The 12656-nt window shown below is 38.7% G+C and overlaps 1 pseudogene; it reads right to left on the reverse strand.

Annotated features, from left to right (window-relative positions):
- Positions 1-9450: 9450 nt before the first annotated feature.
- Positions 9451-10385, reverse strand: LOC103194531 (annotated as a pseudogene).
- Positions 10386-12656: the final 2271 nt, after the last annotated feature.

Genomic DNA, 12656 nt, shown 5'->3' on the forward strand with positions numbered 1-12656 from the left:
TGCTAACCAGAAGGCTGGCAGTTCAAATCCACCAGCCACTCCTTGGAAGGAAGATTGGGCAATCTACTTCCATAGTGATATCACCTTGGAAGCCCAAGGAAGTGTTGGTATGAGCTGGGTCTGACTCATAGTGACCCTATGTACAATGAAACGAAACACTGTCTCATCCTACGCCATCCCCACAATCCCTGCCATGCTTGAGCCTATCATTGTAGCCACCATGTCAATCCTTCTCATTGAAGATCTTCCCCTTCTTTGTTACCCTCCACTTTACCAAGCATGATATCTTTCTCTAGAGAATAGTCCCTTCTGAAAACACGCCCAAAGTAGGTGAGACGAAGTCTGGCCATTCTCACTTTCAAGAAGCATTCTGGCTGCACTTCTTCCGGGACAGATTTATTTGTTCTGGCAATCCACGATATTTTCAGTGTTCTTTACCAATACCCAATTCAAAAGCATCAGTTCTTCTTTGGTCTTCCTTATTCATTGCCCAGCATTAATATACATATGAGGCAATTGAAAATACCATTGCTTGGGTTAGGCACATCTTAGTCTTCCAAGTGACATCTTTGCTCTTCAACACTTTAAAGAGGTCTTTGGCAGCAATGCCTGATTTTCTGACTTCTGCTGCCATGCGTGTTGATTGTGAATGCAAGTAAAATGAAATCCCTGACAACTTCAATCTTTTCTCCATTTATTGTGATGTTGTTTATTGGTACAGTTGTGAGGATTTTTGTTTTCTTTATGTTATTTTTGTTTTCTAGTGCCTTCAGTAATCTGTACTGAAGACTGTAGTCTTTAATCTTCCTCAGTAAATGCTTCCAGTCATCTTCACTTTCAGCAAGGAAAATTATGTTGTCTGCATATCTCAGGTTGTTAATGAGTCTTTCTCCAGTCCTGATGTAGTGTTCTTCATACAGTCCACCTTCTCAGATTATTTGCTCAGTGTACAGATTGCATAAGTATGGTGAAAGGATGCAACACTGATGTATACCCTTCCTGACTTTAAACCATGCAGTATTCCTTTTTTTCCCCCTGTTTTTATTTATTTAGTGTTTTTGCAGGGTTCCCTCTCTCCCCTCCCACCCCTGGTAACCAACAAAGAAAATTTCCTTCTATATATAAACCTTTCCTTAACTTTTACAATAATGAACTAATACAATATTTGTCCTTCTGTGATTGACTCATTTCATTCAGCATAATGCCCTCCAAGTTCATCCACATAATGTGGTGTTTTGCAGATTCTCCATTATTCTTTAGTGTTGCATAATAGTCCATGGTGTGTATGTACCATAGTTTGGTTATCATTCTTCTGTTGATGGATACTTAGGTTGTTTCCATATTTTTGCTATTGTAAATAGTGCTGTGATGAACATAGATATGCATATATCTGTTCTTGTCCTGGCTCTCACTTCTTTAGGATATATACATACTAATGGGATTGCTGGATCAAACGGTATTTCTAATTCCAAGTTTTTACGGAATCACCATACTGCTTTCCACAGTGGTTGCACAATTTTACAGTCTCACCAGCAGTGTATGAAAGTCCCAATCTCCACATCCTTGCAGACATTTGTTATTTTTATCTTGTTGAACTTTGATATTAGTGCTGGGGCAAGATGGTATCTCATTGTTGTTTTGATTTGCATCTCTCTAATAGCTAATGATCATGAACATTTCTTCATGTGTTTGTTGGCTGCCTGAATATCCTCTTTGGTGAAATGTCTATTCATGTCTTCTGCCCATTTTCAAGTTGGATTGTCTTTTTGTTGTTGAGATGTTGGAGTTTTCCATAAATTTTAGAGATAAGTCCCTTGTCTGATATGCCATTGCCAAATAATTTTTCCCAATCTGTAGGTTCTCTTTCGACTCTTTTGGAGAAGTCTTTGGAAGCACATAACAATTTAATTTGTAGAAGGTCCCATTTATCTATTTTATCTTCTGCTGTTTGTGCATTTTGGGTTATGCTTGACAGAAAACAATAAATACTGGTGAGGGTGTGGAGAAACTGGAACCCTCATACACTGTTGGTGAGACTAAAAGGGTACAAGTACTGTGGAAAGCAATATGACATTTCCTTAAGAAGCTGGAAAAAGAAATACCATATGATTCAGCAACCTCACTGCTAGATATATATCCTAGAGAAATAAGAGCCATGGAACAAACAAATATATTCACAACCATGTTCATCACAGTATTATTCACAATAGCAAAAAGATGGAAACAACTGAAGTGCTCATTAACTGATGAATTGATAAACAAGCTAGGTACATACACATAATGGAATACTAAGCAATGTTAAAGAATAATGATGAATCTGCAAAACATCTCATAACATGGATGGAACTGGAGGACATTATTCTGAGTCAAATTAGTCAACCACAGGACAGATATTATATGAGACCACTATTGTAAAAAAAGGAAGAAAATGGTCATACACAGAAGGAATCGTTCTTTGAAGGTTATCAGGGGTCGGAGGGGAAGAGAGGGTAAATCACTAATTAGAGGGTAGACACTTATTAACTTAGGTGAAGGGAAATGCTATAAAATAAGGGGAGGTCAGCACAAAGTGATTGCGACAGTGGAAGACTCAGGGAGGAGCACAATAGTTAAGCCAGAAAAAGTAAGTAATGTTACATACACAATCTTGTATTAATAGTAATAACAAACATTAATCTACGAGTGAGTACATTACTAGAAACTCAAGCTGAACAGGGGTGGGAAGGCAAAATGGGACTACATCCACAAATACATAGGTTTGACGGAGAATATTTCTACATACTTATTTGTATGTTTGAAGGAAGACTGAGCAATCTACTTCCATAGAGATACTGTCTCAGAAACTCAAGAAGGGGTCACTATGAGTCAGATCCAACTTGATGGCAGTGAGTTTGTTTTTTTTTTGAATTTATTTGTATGTGCTATAAACAGGGGGAAAAGTTATGAAAACTTCTTAGCCGTAACCAAGCACCTTGAGGGAATGAGTTTTGGGCTTGGGGGCTCAGGACCAGAGTTGCAGGGGACATCAAGGTCAATTGGCATTACATAGTCCACAAAGACAGTGTGCTACATCCTACTTCAGTGAGTAGTGACTGGGGTCTTAAAAGCTTGTAAGTGGCTATTTAAAGGGCAGCTATTGGTCTCTCCTCATCTGGAGCAAAAAAGAGTGAAGAAAATCAAAGACAATTGGAAACAATAGTCCAAAGGAGTAGTGGATCACATGAACCTCAGCCTGTATGACCCTGAGACCAGAAGAAGTTGAAGATGCCCTGCTACCACTACTGACCACTCTGAAAGGGATCATGATACAATGTTTCGGCCAAAATGGGAGAAAAATCTGCGACAAAACTCAAAATAATAAAAGACCAGGCTTACTGTATGATAGAGACTGGTGGAACCCCCAGGAATATGAACTTGTTACCTTTGAGGCCTGGAACTTAACTCACCTGGGTGGCTCAATTTTCAACTAACCAATAGACATGCCTATGGGGTGTACACCAGGGAGGTATACCCTCCTTAGAACAACCAACCGTGAGAGATCAAAAGGACAGCATTTGCCTAGAAATAAAGTTCAGAAGCAGGAATGGATAGGAAGGAAGGACAAATGGAAATGGTAATCACAGGGAGGAAGTAGGAAGAGTGCTGTTACATTGTGGGGACTGCATTCAATGTCACAAAGCAAAATGAGTATGAAGAGTCAAAAAAAGAAACAGACAATAGAAGGGACATTGTAGGGGACCTTAAAATCCTTCCTCTCTTATCCAAAAGCAAATAATATGAGCATGTTCTAGTCAGGCTCTTTGGTTGCAAGGGACGACCCTAACTCAAAACAATGCAAAGTTTATAGCAAAAATACATGTGAATGGAATCCCAGGAAAAATCTAAGACCAAATCCCAAGAAAAACAGGAGATATTCAAGCCAGGACACAGAAAGAAGGGAACCTGTAATAGAGCTAGAACACATAATCTTCATTCTAGGAATTCTCCCGTGAGAGTGAGTGACTCACTGTGTGAGAGTTTCCAAATGGAACATTATTTCAGAAATTTCCGTTTAAATTCTAGAGAGAGGGGATATGATTGGCCAGTTGCTGTCAAGGGGGTATAACAGATGAAACGTTGCCTGGTTCTGCATCATCCTCACAATATTTGGTATGTTTCAGCCTATTGTGGCCACCACCAAGTCAATCCATCTTATGGAAGATCTCTTTTGTTTTTGCTGACCCTCCGCTTCCCCAAACATGATTTCCTGCCTAAGGCACTTGACTGCTAACCAGAAGGCTGGCGGTTCAAACCCAACAGCCACTCCTCGGAAGGAAGGTTGGGCAATCTATTTCGGTAGTAATACCACCTCGGAAACCCAAGGAGGGGTCACTATGAGTCAGAATCAATTCGATGGTAGTGAGTTTGGTTTTATGGTTTTGGTCCAAATTCCAAGAACACTCTTTAATTAAATGGAAAAACTAATCTCCAACTTGATATGGAAAGGAATGAGGCCCCATATAGCTAAAGCAATATTGAAGAACAAAGTAGGAGGCCTCTCACTTCCTGATCTCAAAACTTACTGTATGACCACGGTAATCAAAACAGTCTGATACTGGTTCAATGACATAGACCAGTGGAACAGAATTGAAACCCCAGATGTAAATCCACCCTTCTGTGGGCAGCTGATCTTTGACAAAGAGTCAAAGTCCATTCAATGGGAAAGAAACAGTCTGTTTAATAAATTGTGCTGGCAAAACTGGATAACTATATGCAGAAGAATTAATCAGAATCCATACCTCATACCATGAACAAACATGAACTCAAAATGGCTCAAAGATATAAATGTTAAAACTAAAACTACAGACTTCCAGGAAAATAACATAGGATCAAAACTAAGGGGACAATTTTTGGCATTGCCTGTCAAACAACACTAAAAATGCACCAAAAACAGAAGATAAATTAGATAACAAGAACCTCCTAAAAGTAAAATATTTCTGCTCATCAAAAGACTTTACCAAGATAGTAAAAGGAAAACATACAGACTAGGAAAAAATGTTTCACAACAACATATCAAATAAGGGTCTAATCTCTAAAATATATAGAAAACTTCAACAATAAAAAGACAATCCAATCAAACAATGGGCAAAAGACATAAAAGATGCTTAACCAAAGAGGACATTCAAGTGGCCAACAAACACATGAAAAGATGCTCATGATAACTACCCATTAGAGAGATGCAAATCCAAGCTACAATGAGATACCATCTCACCTCTGCAAAAATGACAAGGATGAAAAAAACAGAAAACAATATTTGCTGATGAGAATGTGGAGGATTGGCATTTTTTTTTTTTTTTTTAAATATCTTCAATGCTTGTTTATGGATATTTAATTCAGGTTGGGATGTTATGTTACAGTTTTTCTCAGCTTCATTGTTGGTGTTCAAGGGAGGATTTCCTAAGGCTGAAGTATTTTACATTTCATCTTAGTAACTTCATTTGGATGTTACCTGCCATTCCCTGTTCATCTGGAATTTTTTTTTTTTCCCTTTTCTGAACCAGCGAGAACAGCTGATTCTGTGTTGACAGTAGTGAAGTGTTTGAGTGGCAATCTAGGTTCCTTACTTCAAGATCGCCCTCTTCCGTTGGCATAGTGAAATGCAGTTTCCTTATTACTGTCTTCTGCTTTTTTCAACCCCTGTAAGGATACACGGTTGTGTAGTGGTTAAAGCGTTCCTGTTAAATGAAAGCTCAGTGATTCTAATCCACCAACCGCTCTGTGGGAGAAAGATGTGGCAGTCTGCTTCCATAAAGATTAAAGCTTTGGAAACCCTATAGGCAGTTCTACTGTCCTAAAGTGTCACTATGAGTTGGAATTGACTCAATGGCAATGGGTTTGGTGTGGGTTTGGAAGACCTTTAACACTCAGTGCTAGCTTCATTCTTTCCCTTTACCTCCAAACTTCCAAGGGACACCTCACTTTTTCTGAGTCACTCCCCTTTCCTCTAAATGCAGTGTTTTCCCAAGACTGCCATCTCTGGTGTCCCCATTTTCAAGCCCCTTCCTTTTGATTCTCCAGAAGAAAGTGCCCTAATCTACCAGGTCATGTCCTGAGTACTTCTACACCTCAGATATTTTATGATATCAATTCTTTGCAAAATTTTGAAGCTAACTTAAAGACTTAGCAGGTGCTCAGATTACACAAATATCCCATCTGTACTTGAATGGAATATGTACTTTTCACTTTTTGGTGGTATATGTTTATATATTATGATTACATTTAAAATTATGCTACTAATATACAAGAATATTGAGTGGGATTTTTCCTGTTGTACTAAAATTGTTATGAGAATGCATAGCTGAAAACAACAGATGCTAAATATTTCACATTTGATGATATCTGATGATATTTGATGAGAATGGTATCTGACACCTTTTGCCAAGGCTTAGTAAGACATGGTAGAACCTATAATACTACCACTAGCTATAACCCACCCCTTCCCTTCCTGGCTATATAAAATGTTTGATATTAGAAAGAATGGGGGAGGGTGGCCTTATGGAGAATTTATGTTTGTGGTGGGAAGCCATTTCTTCCCCTTCTCAGAAGGGAGACTGCTTTCCTTTTTGTAGAATGCAAGTGAATGAGACCCCAAGAGAAGCCCTACAAGATGCCTAAAAACAGAAGAGGCTGAAATTTCATTCTCTGTTAGACTTCTGTTTTAGCAGCAGACTGGCTGATGTTTCCTCTATGCCTTTCCAAGCCAGGGAGAAAGGAATTAGAAAAGCTGACATGGCATAGAGCCGGGTGGAAGTGCAGCAGCCTGTCTGCCCACTGTTTGGTGTGGCAAGAATGTAAGAATTTCCTAGGGGGAGTAGATTGGTTCTTGTCTTAGTTTCTTACTGCTCCTTTAACAGAAGTGGGTGGTTTTAAAGAACAGAAATTTATTTTGTCACAGTTCAGGAGACTAAAAGTCCAAACCAGGACACTGGCGATAGTGGAGCTGTTTCTGGGGGAAGATCCTTGTCTCTTTCAGCTTTTGTTCCTAGGTTCCTTGGTAGACTTCATGAGGCATCTGTCTTCCCCCCTTTGTGCTTGCTTGTCTCTGTGTTTATGCTCCTCCTCATAACTTAGAAGTGCTTAGGTGTAGGACATACTCTACACTGGTATGGGCTCACTAAACATAACATTAAATTGCATTAAGAAAGGCTATTATATGACATTACATTGTATTCATAGAAATAGGAGTTAGGATCCCAATACCTATTTTTTGGGAACACAATTCAGTTCATAACAGTTATCCTGGTAGATAGCTGGGCTTGGGCTCTTTGGCACTGTTACATCTAAGGTGATTGTCATTTGGGTGAGATTTGCTCTGTAGCTAGAGGTTCTGAGGTGCTGCTGGTGCTGGGGAAGAGGTAGGGTGGTAGAAAATGGAATAAGACTCAGTCTCCCAGGTCAGGGAGCTGTGCAGCGAGGAGGACCAGCAGGACCTCGTAAGAACTCCCTCAAGCATCCAACAGATCCAACATGTGTCCTAGAGGTCACTTTTTGGTCAGACATTGGTAATAAGAATCCCAGTGAAAAGCAACAACAATACAACAATAGGAGATAATTTTGTGGAGTCACTTACTCTATTCTGTTTCCCTTCTTTTTGTCCCCCAGACTGGAGGACCTAAGCCTTGAAGAGATAGCAGAGAGGGCATTGCCGAGTCAGATTAAGCTTCTTCAAAATGCAGAGACCCCAGCTCAAATCTGCATTGGGAAAGGCAAAGAGTGAAACTTAAGTTTAGAATGAAAAGAACAATCCCCAAACTAAAAACCAAGCCAGTTGCTTGTCTAGTTGGTTACAACTCATAGCAACCCCATGTGTTGCAGAATAGAAGCCGATCATCAGGCCTTTATTTTGAGGTGGCTTTGAGTGGGTTCAAACTGCCAACATTTTGGTTAGTGGTTGAGCACTTGATGGTTGTGCCCTCCAGGGACTCCTATGTTTAGAATATATGTTTCAAATTAGAATATACATTTATTAAATAGAAAGTCATCAAACACTAAAGATCTGGCTAATACTTCTTTATAAAACTGGTAATGGAGAGCTCAATTGAATGCAATGAATGAGAAAAAAACCAAAACAATTTAATGTTTATATGCTAAGGGGTTGTGATTGCTTAATAAATTGGTTAAATTATTTATTATTAGTTGCAGAAGGCATTAGAAGAAAATATACCTAAATATGTGTGGTGGAATTATTTTTTGACAATAATCATCTTTTCTTTAGGAGACATGTCTTCTTTAAAAAAAATAGAAGTGGAGATAAGTTATTAAGTAGCACACGATTCAGTATATGTTGTTTTTAAAATATGACAAAATAAAGTTTTGAAAATTAAAATTTCTTAATGTATTAATCATGAACATTCACTATTATTCTATTTCTGCAAAAAATAACATTGAATGGGTACAAGTTGCTTTAAAACACATGTCACTTTAGAGAAAATCATAAATAGTATGGAAAAATTTCTAAGAAAATACAGATTTGGTGAAAAATATAATGTTGTTGTTAGCTGCTGTTGAGTTGGCCCTCGATTCGTGGTGACCCTGTGTGTTCTAGGGTAGAACTACTCCATAGAGTTGTCTTGGCTGTAATCTTTACAGAAACAGTTTGCCAGGCCTTTCTTCATGGAGTCATTGGGTGGGTTTGAACTGCCACCTTTAGGTAAGCAAACCATTTGCACCACCCAGACTTCTTGAATCATATAAAAAGTACCACATATTTCATAAATGTGTGATAAAATATGTGAAAAGGAAATTGCCCAAAAATAGTTGCCTAGAAACTTTTCAATCTTTAAGTAAGCCAAATGGAAAAAAACAAAACACCCCCCCCCAAAAAAAAAGCCAAAAAGGAGGAGAAATGTTGGAGAGAGCTAAATTTATCTATTTTACCCTAGAATGAGTGATATTCTCCCTCATGCTCCAATTCTCTAGTGATAGAATAGTAACTTGCTTAACTGCTTTGTCCAAAAATTTCGGCATTTTGTTCATCTGCAAGGGCTCCCCCATCAGAGTCACACTCTTCATGGACTTCATGTCTATGATTTTCTTCCCCTGTGATTCAACATTTTTGGTAAAATATTCTGGCTTTTGGTGACATTCTGTACATTTAATTTCAAAAGTAATTCAATACTTACACATCTTAATCCACTGTCAATGAAATGATATGAATAATAAATCAAATTATGATTAAACAAAACTTTTGGGTTGAGATGTCGGTGTGGTCCATTGACCTGCCTTTGAGCGAGATTTAATCTGACCCATCATCTGATTCCAACTTCAAAGCACCTTGGCATCTCTTTCTTAAGCTTTTCTGAGGTATCTTTCAGCATCTAAAACAACAGGCCATCAGGAAGATTTTAGTGTCAACTCCTCAGATCTCCTTCTCATCAGTTCTTTCCTCTGTCATCATCTCTATGTAGTCTGCTACTTGTGCCATTGCAAACATTTTCCCAAAGTTCTTTTCACAGCTGCCTTCACTTCATTATTTTTCAAGCTGTAGATCAGGGGATTCACTAGAGGAGTGACCACACCATATTGTATGGAGAAGATCAACTCCAGAGGGGAGCCTGATGTTGGCATCAGATAGCGAAGGAAAGCAGATACATAGAAGAAGCTCACAGCAGTGAGGTGGGAGAAACAGGTGGAGAAGGCTTTCTTTCTGCCTGTGGTTGAGCTGATGCTCAGAGTGGTGGAGATAATGCAGGTGTAGGAGAAGACAATCAGGAACAATGTACCAAAGCCATGCAGGAGTGTAGAGAAGATCAGGACAGTGATGTTGACGGAGACATCAGAGCAGGACAAAGGGAAGAGAGAGGGCAGCTCACAGCTATAATGGGGGATGGTATGGGCCTCACAGAAGTTCAAGGTCACAGTCAGGGAGTTGTTGATAATTGCATCCAGAAAACCCAGCTCCATGAAGTCCATACCAGCTTCATACACAACTGGCTGCTCATCATCTGCCCATAGAGCAGAGGGTTGCAGATGGCAGCATAGCGGTCTTAGGCCATGGCACAGAGCAGGAAGATTTCTGTTCCTCCAACATCAAACACAAAGAAAGCTTGAGTCAGGCAGCCTTCTATTGAGATAGTTTTCCTTTTAGACAGGAGATTGTCCAGCAGCATGGGCACTGTGATGGAAGAAAAGCAAAGATCCAGGAAAGAAAGGTGACTTAGGAAGAAGTACATGGGCGTGTGCAGGTGGGAATCAGCTCTGATCATGAGTAGCATCATCAGGTTCTCAATCAGGGTCATGAAATAAATCCCCAGGAAGAGCATGAAGAGAAGCACCTGGACATGGGGGTTAGCAGACAGCCCGAGGAGGATGAACTGGGTGATATTACTGTGGTTCTTCAAGACCATTTAGAGTGAATAGTCTCTAGAAATAAATATAACAACAGACCTGAAAGTTGACTAAATCCATTACCATGGGTGGACTCCACTTTTATGTACACATCTTGAGTTGCTTAGGTTTCATATATGCCCTCATTTACTATCTAGAATCCTTCCATTGCTAGTATTCTGTTTCAAACTCATTATAATCTTTTCATGTGACTGCTATTATATTTCAAAGACTGCTGAATAAATTTACAAATTTATGCAGACTTTGCCCATGAATAACTTATTCAGTCTCCTTCAGCTGAACACTGGTATGTCAACAATATTCAGTGCATGCTTTGTCGATGGTAGCAGATTGACTAGAATGCTATTTCAACATTTGTCTTCTCTCTTCTATTTCCCAGTCTATTCTTTCCTCAATTCAGAATCTTCCTCAGATTCATAACTGCTTAATTATATCATTTTGTCTTTCTTTAGTTTTTTTTTTTTTTTTTAAACCATTGACATCACTCTAATATATATTGTCAATTGTACCCTTGGGACAAGATGAAAAGATGAGTGTGTAGTGTATGTGTGTTTGGATGTTGCATACAAGAAAAAAGAATAAGGGAAGCTGTTGCTGACTCCTTTTGCAAATGAGAAAATTGAGCATCAACAATGGACAATTATATACTTGTCCATGTCCACAATTTGAATATTCAATATTTTAGTAAACTTTATAAAACCCTAATATATCCAGTCTTTCTTCCATTTTCTTCCCTTAAGGTTTGTCCTTCCAAGTCCCCCATCACATGTGACATTTAGATAGCTTTACAGTGGGCTATTTGCTACTGTGGGCCTCAATGCTGAAAACAGACTAGTCTACAGGAGGTTCCTGGGGTTACAAATGTCTCACTTATGGACAACTCATACTTGCCCTTTAATGTTATGCAAATTTGTCCATACCTTGAAATGATTGAACAAATCTCTACTTGAAACAAATTCTTCATCACAATCATCTTCACTTGCTGAATGTGCAGCAAGTTTTTGAGCCTTTTCTTGCACTAAACCAAAAAGCCTAAACACACTGCTATCGAGTCGATTCTGACTCATAGCAACTCCCATTGGGTATCCAAGTCTGTAAATCTTTATGGAAATTGATTATCTCTTCTTCCTCCTGCAGAGAAGCTGGTGGGTTTGAACAGCTGACTTTCTGGTCAGCAGCCAAATGTCTTACCCACTATGCCACCAGAACTTCTTTTTCTTGTGCTACAGTAAGGCTAAAAAAGAACCATATGCACCTCTTCTGACTTACCCACAAATTCTACTTACACACACACTTAGGAAGGGATCTCACCTGTACTTGCTTCTCATGAGCACTATGAAGTGTTCTGGAATTCCAATTTTTTACAATATTATCCATAATTTGTTATTATCCACACAAATGCCTTTACATAGTCAATAAAACACAAGGAAACATCTTTCTGTTATTCTTTTCTTTCAGCCAAAATCCTCTGACATCAACAATGATATCCCACAGTCCAGGTTCTATTCTGAATTCAGTTTTAATTTCTGGAAGTTCCCTGTCAATATACTGCTGCAACTGTTTCTGAAATGTTTTCAGCAAGATTTTACAGGCATGTAATATTAATGCTATGGTTTGATAATTTTCACATTCTGTTGGATCACCTTTCTCTGGAATGGGCACAAATGTCAGTCTCTACCAGTTTGGTTGGCCAGGTAACTGTCTTCCAGATTTCTTGGTATAAGTAAGTAAGCACCTCCAGCTCTGCATCCATTTGTTGAAACATCTCAATGGGTATTCTGCCAATTCTTGGAGCCTCTTTCTTTTTTTCTTTTTACAATTTTTTTTTCAGTGCAGCTTGGACTTCTTCCTTCAATGCCATTGGTTTTTGATCATACACTACCTCCTGAAATAGTTGAATGTCAACTTTTTGACATAGTGCTCATGAGAAGTCACTGTATTCCTTCCAACTTCTTTTGGTGCTTCCTGTGATGTACAACATCTTGCCCATAGAATCCTTCAATATTGCAATTTGAGGCTTGAATTTTTTCTTCAGTTCTTTCAGCTTGAGAAATGCTGAGCATGTTCTTGCCTTTTGGTTTTCTAACTCCAGATCTTTTCACATTTCATTATAATAATTGACTTTGCCTTCTCAAGCTGCTCTTTGAAATCCTCTGTTCAGTTCTTTTATCTTATCAGTTCTTCCATTTGCTTTAGCTACTCTGTTCAAGAGCAAGTTTCAGAGTTTGATTAAGGTAAATCTGTGCTATTGAATCCTATAATTCATATTT

The sequence above is a fragment of the Orycteropus afer genome, unplaced genomic scaffold (genome assembly GCF_000298275.1).
Source record: "Orycteropus afer afer isolate SDZICR_OR568_19922 unplaced genomic scaffold, OryAfe1.0 scaffold00045, whole genome shotgun sequence".
NCBI classification, from domain to species: Eukaryota; Metazoa; Chordata; class Mammalia; order Tubulidentata; family Orycteropodidae; genus Orycteropus; species Orycteropus afer.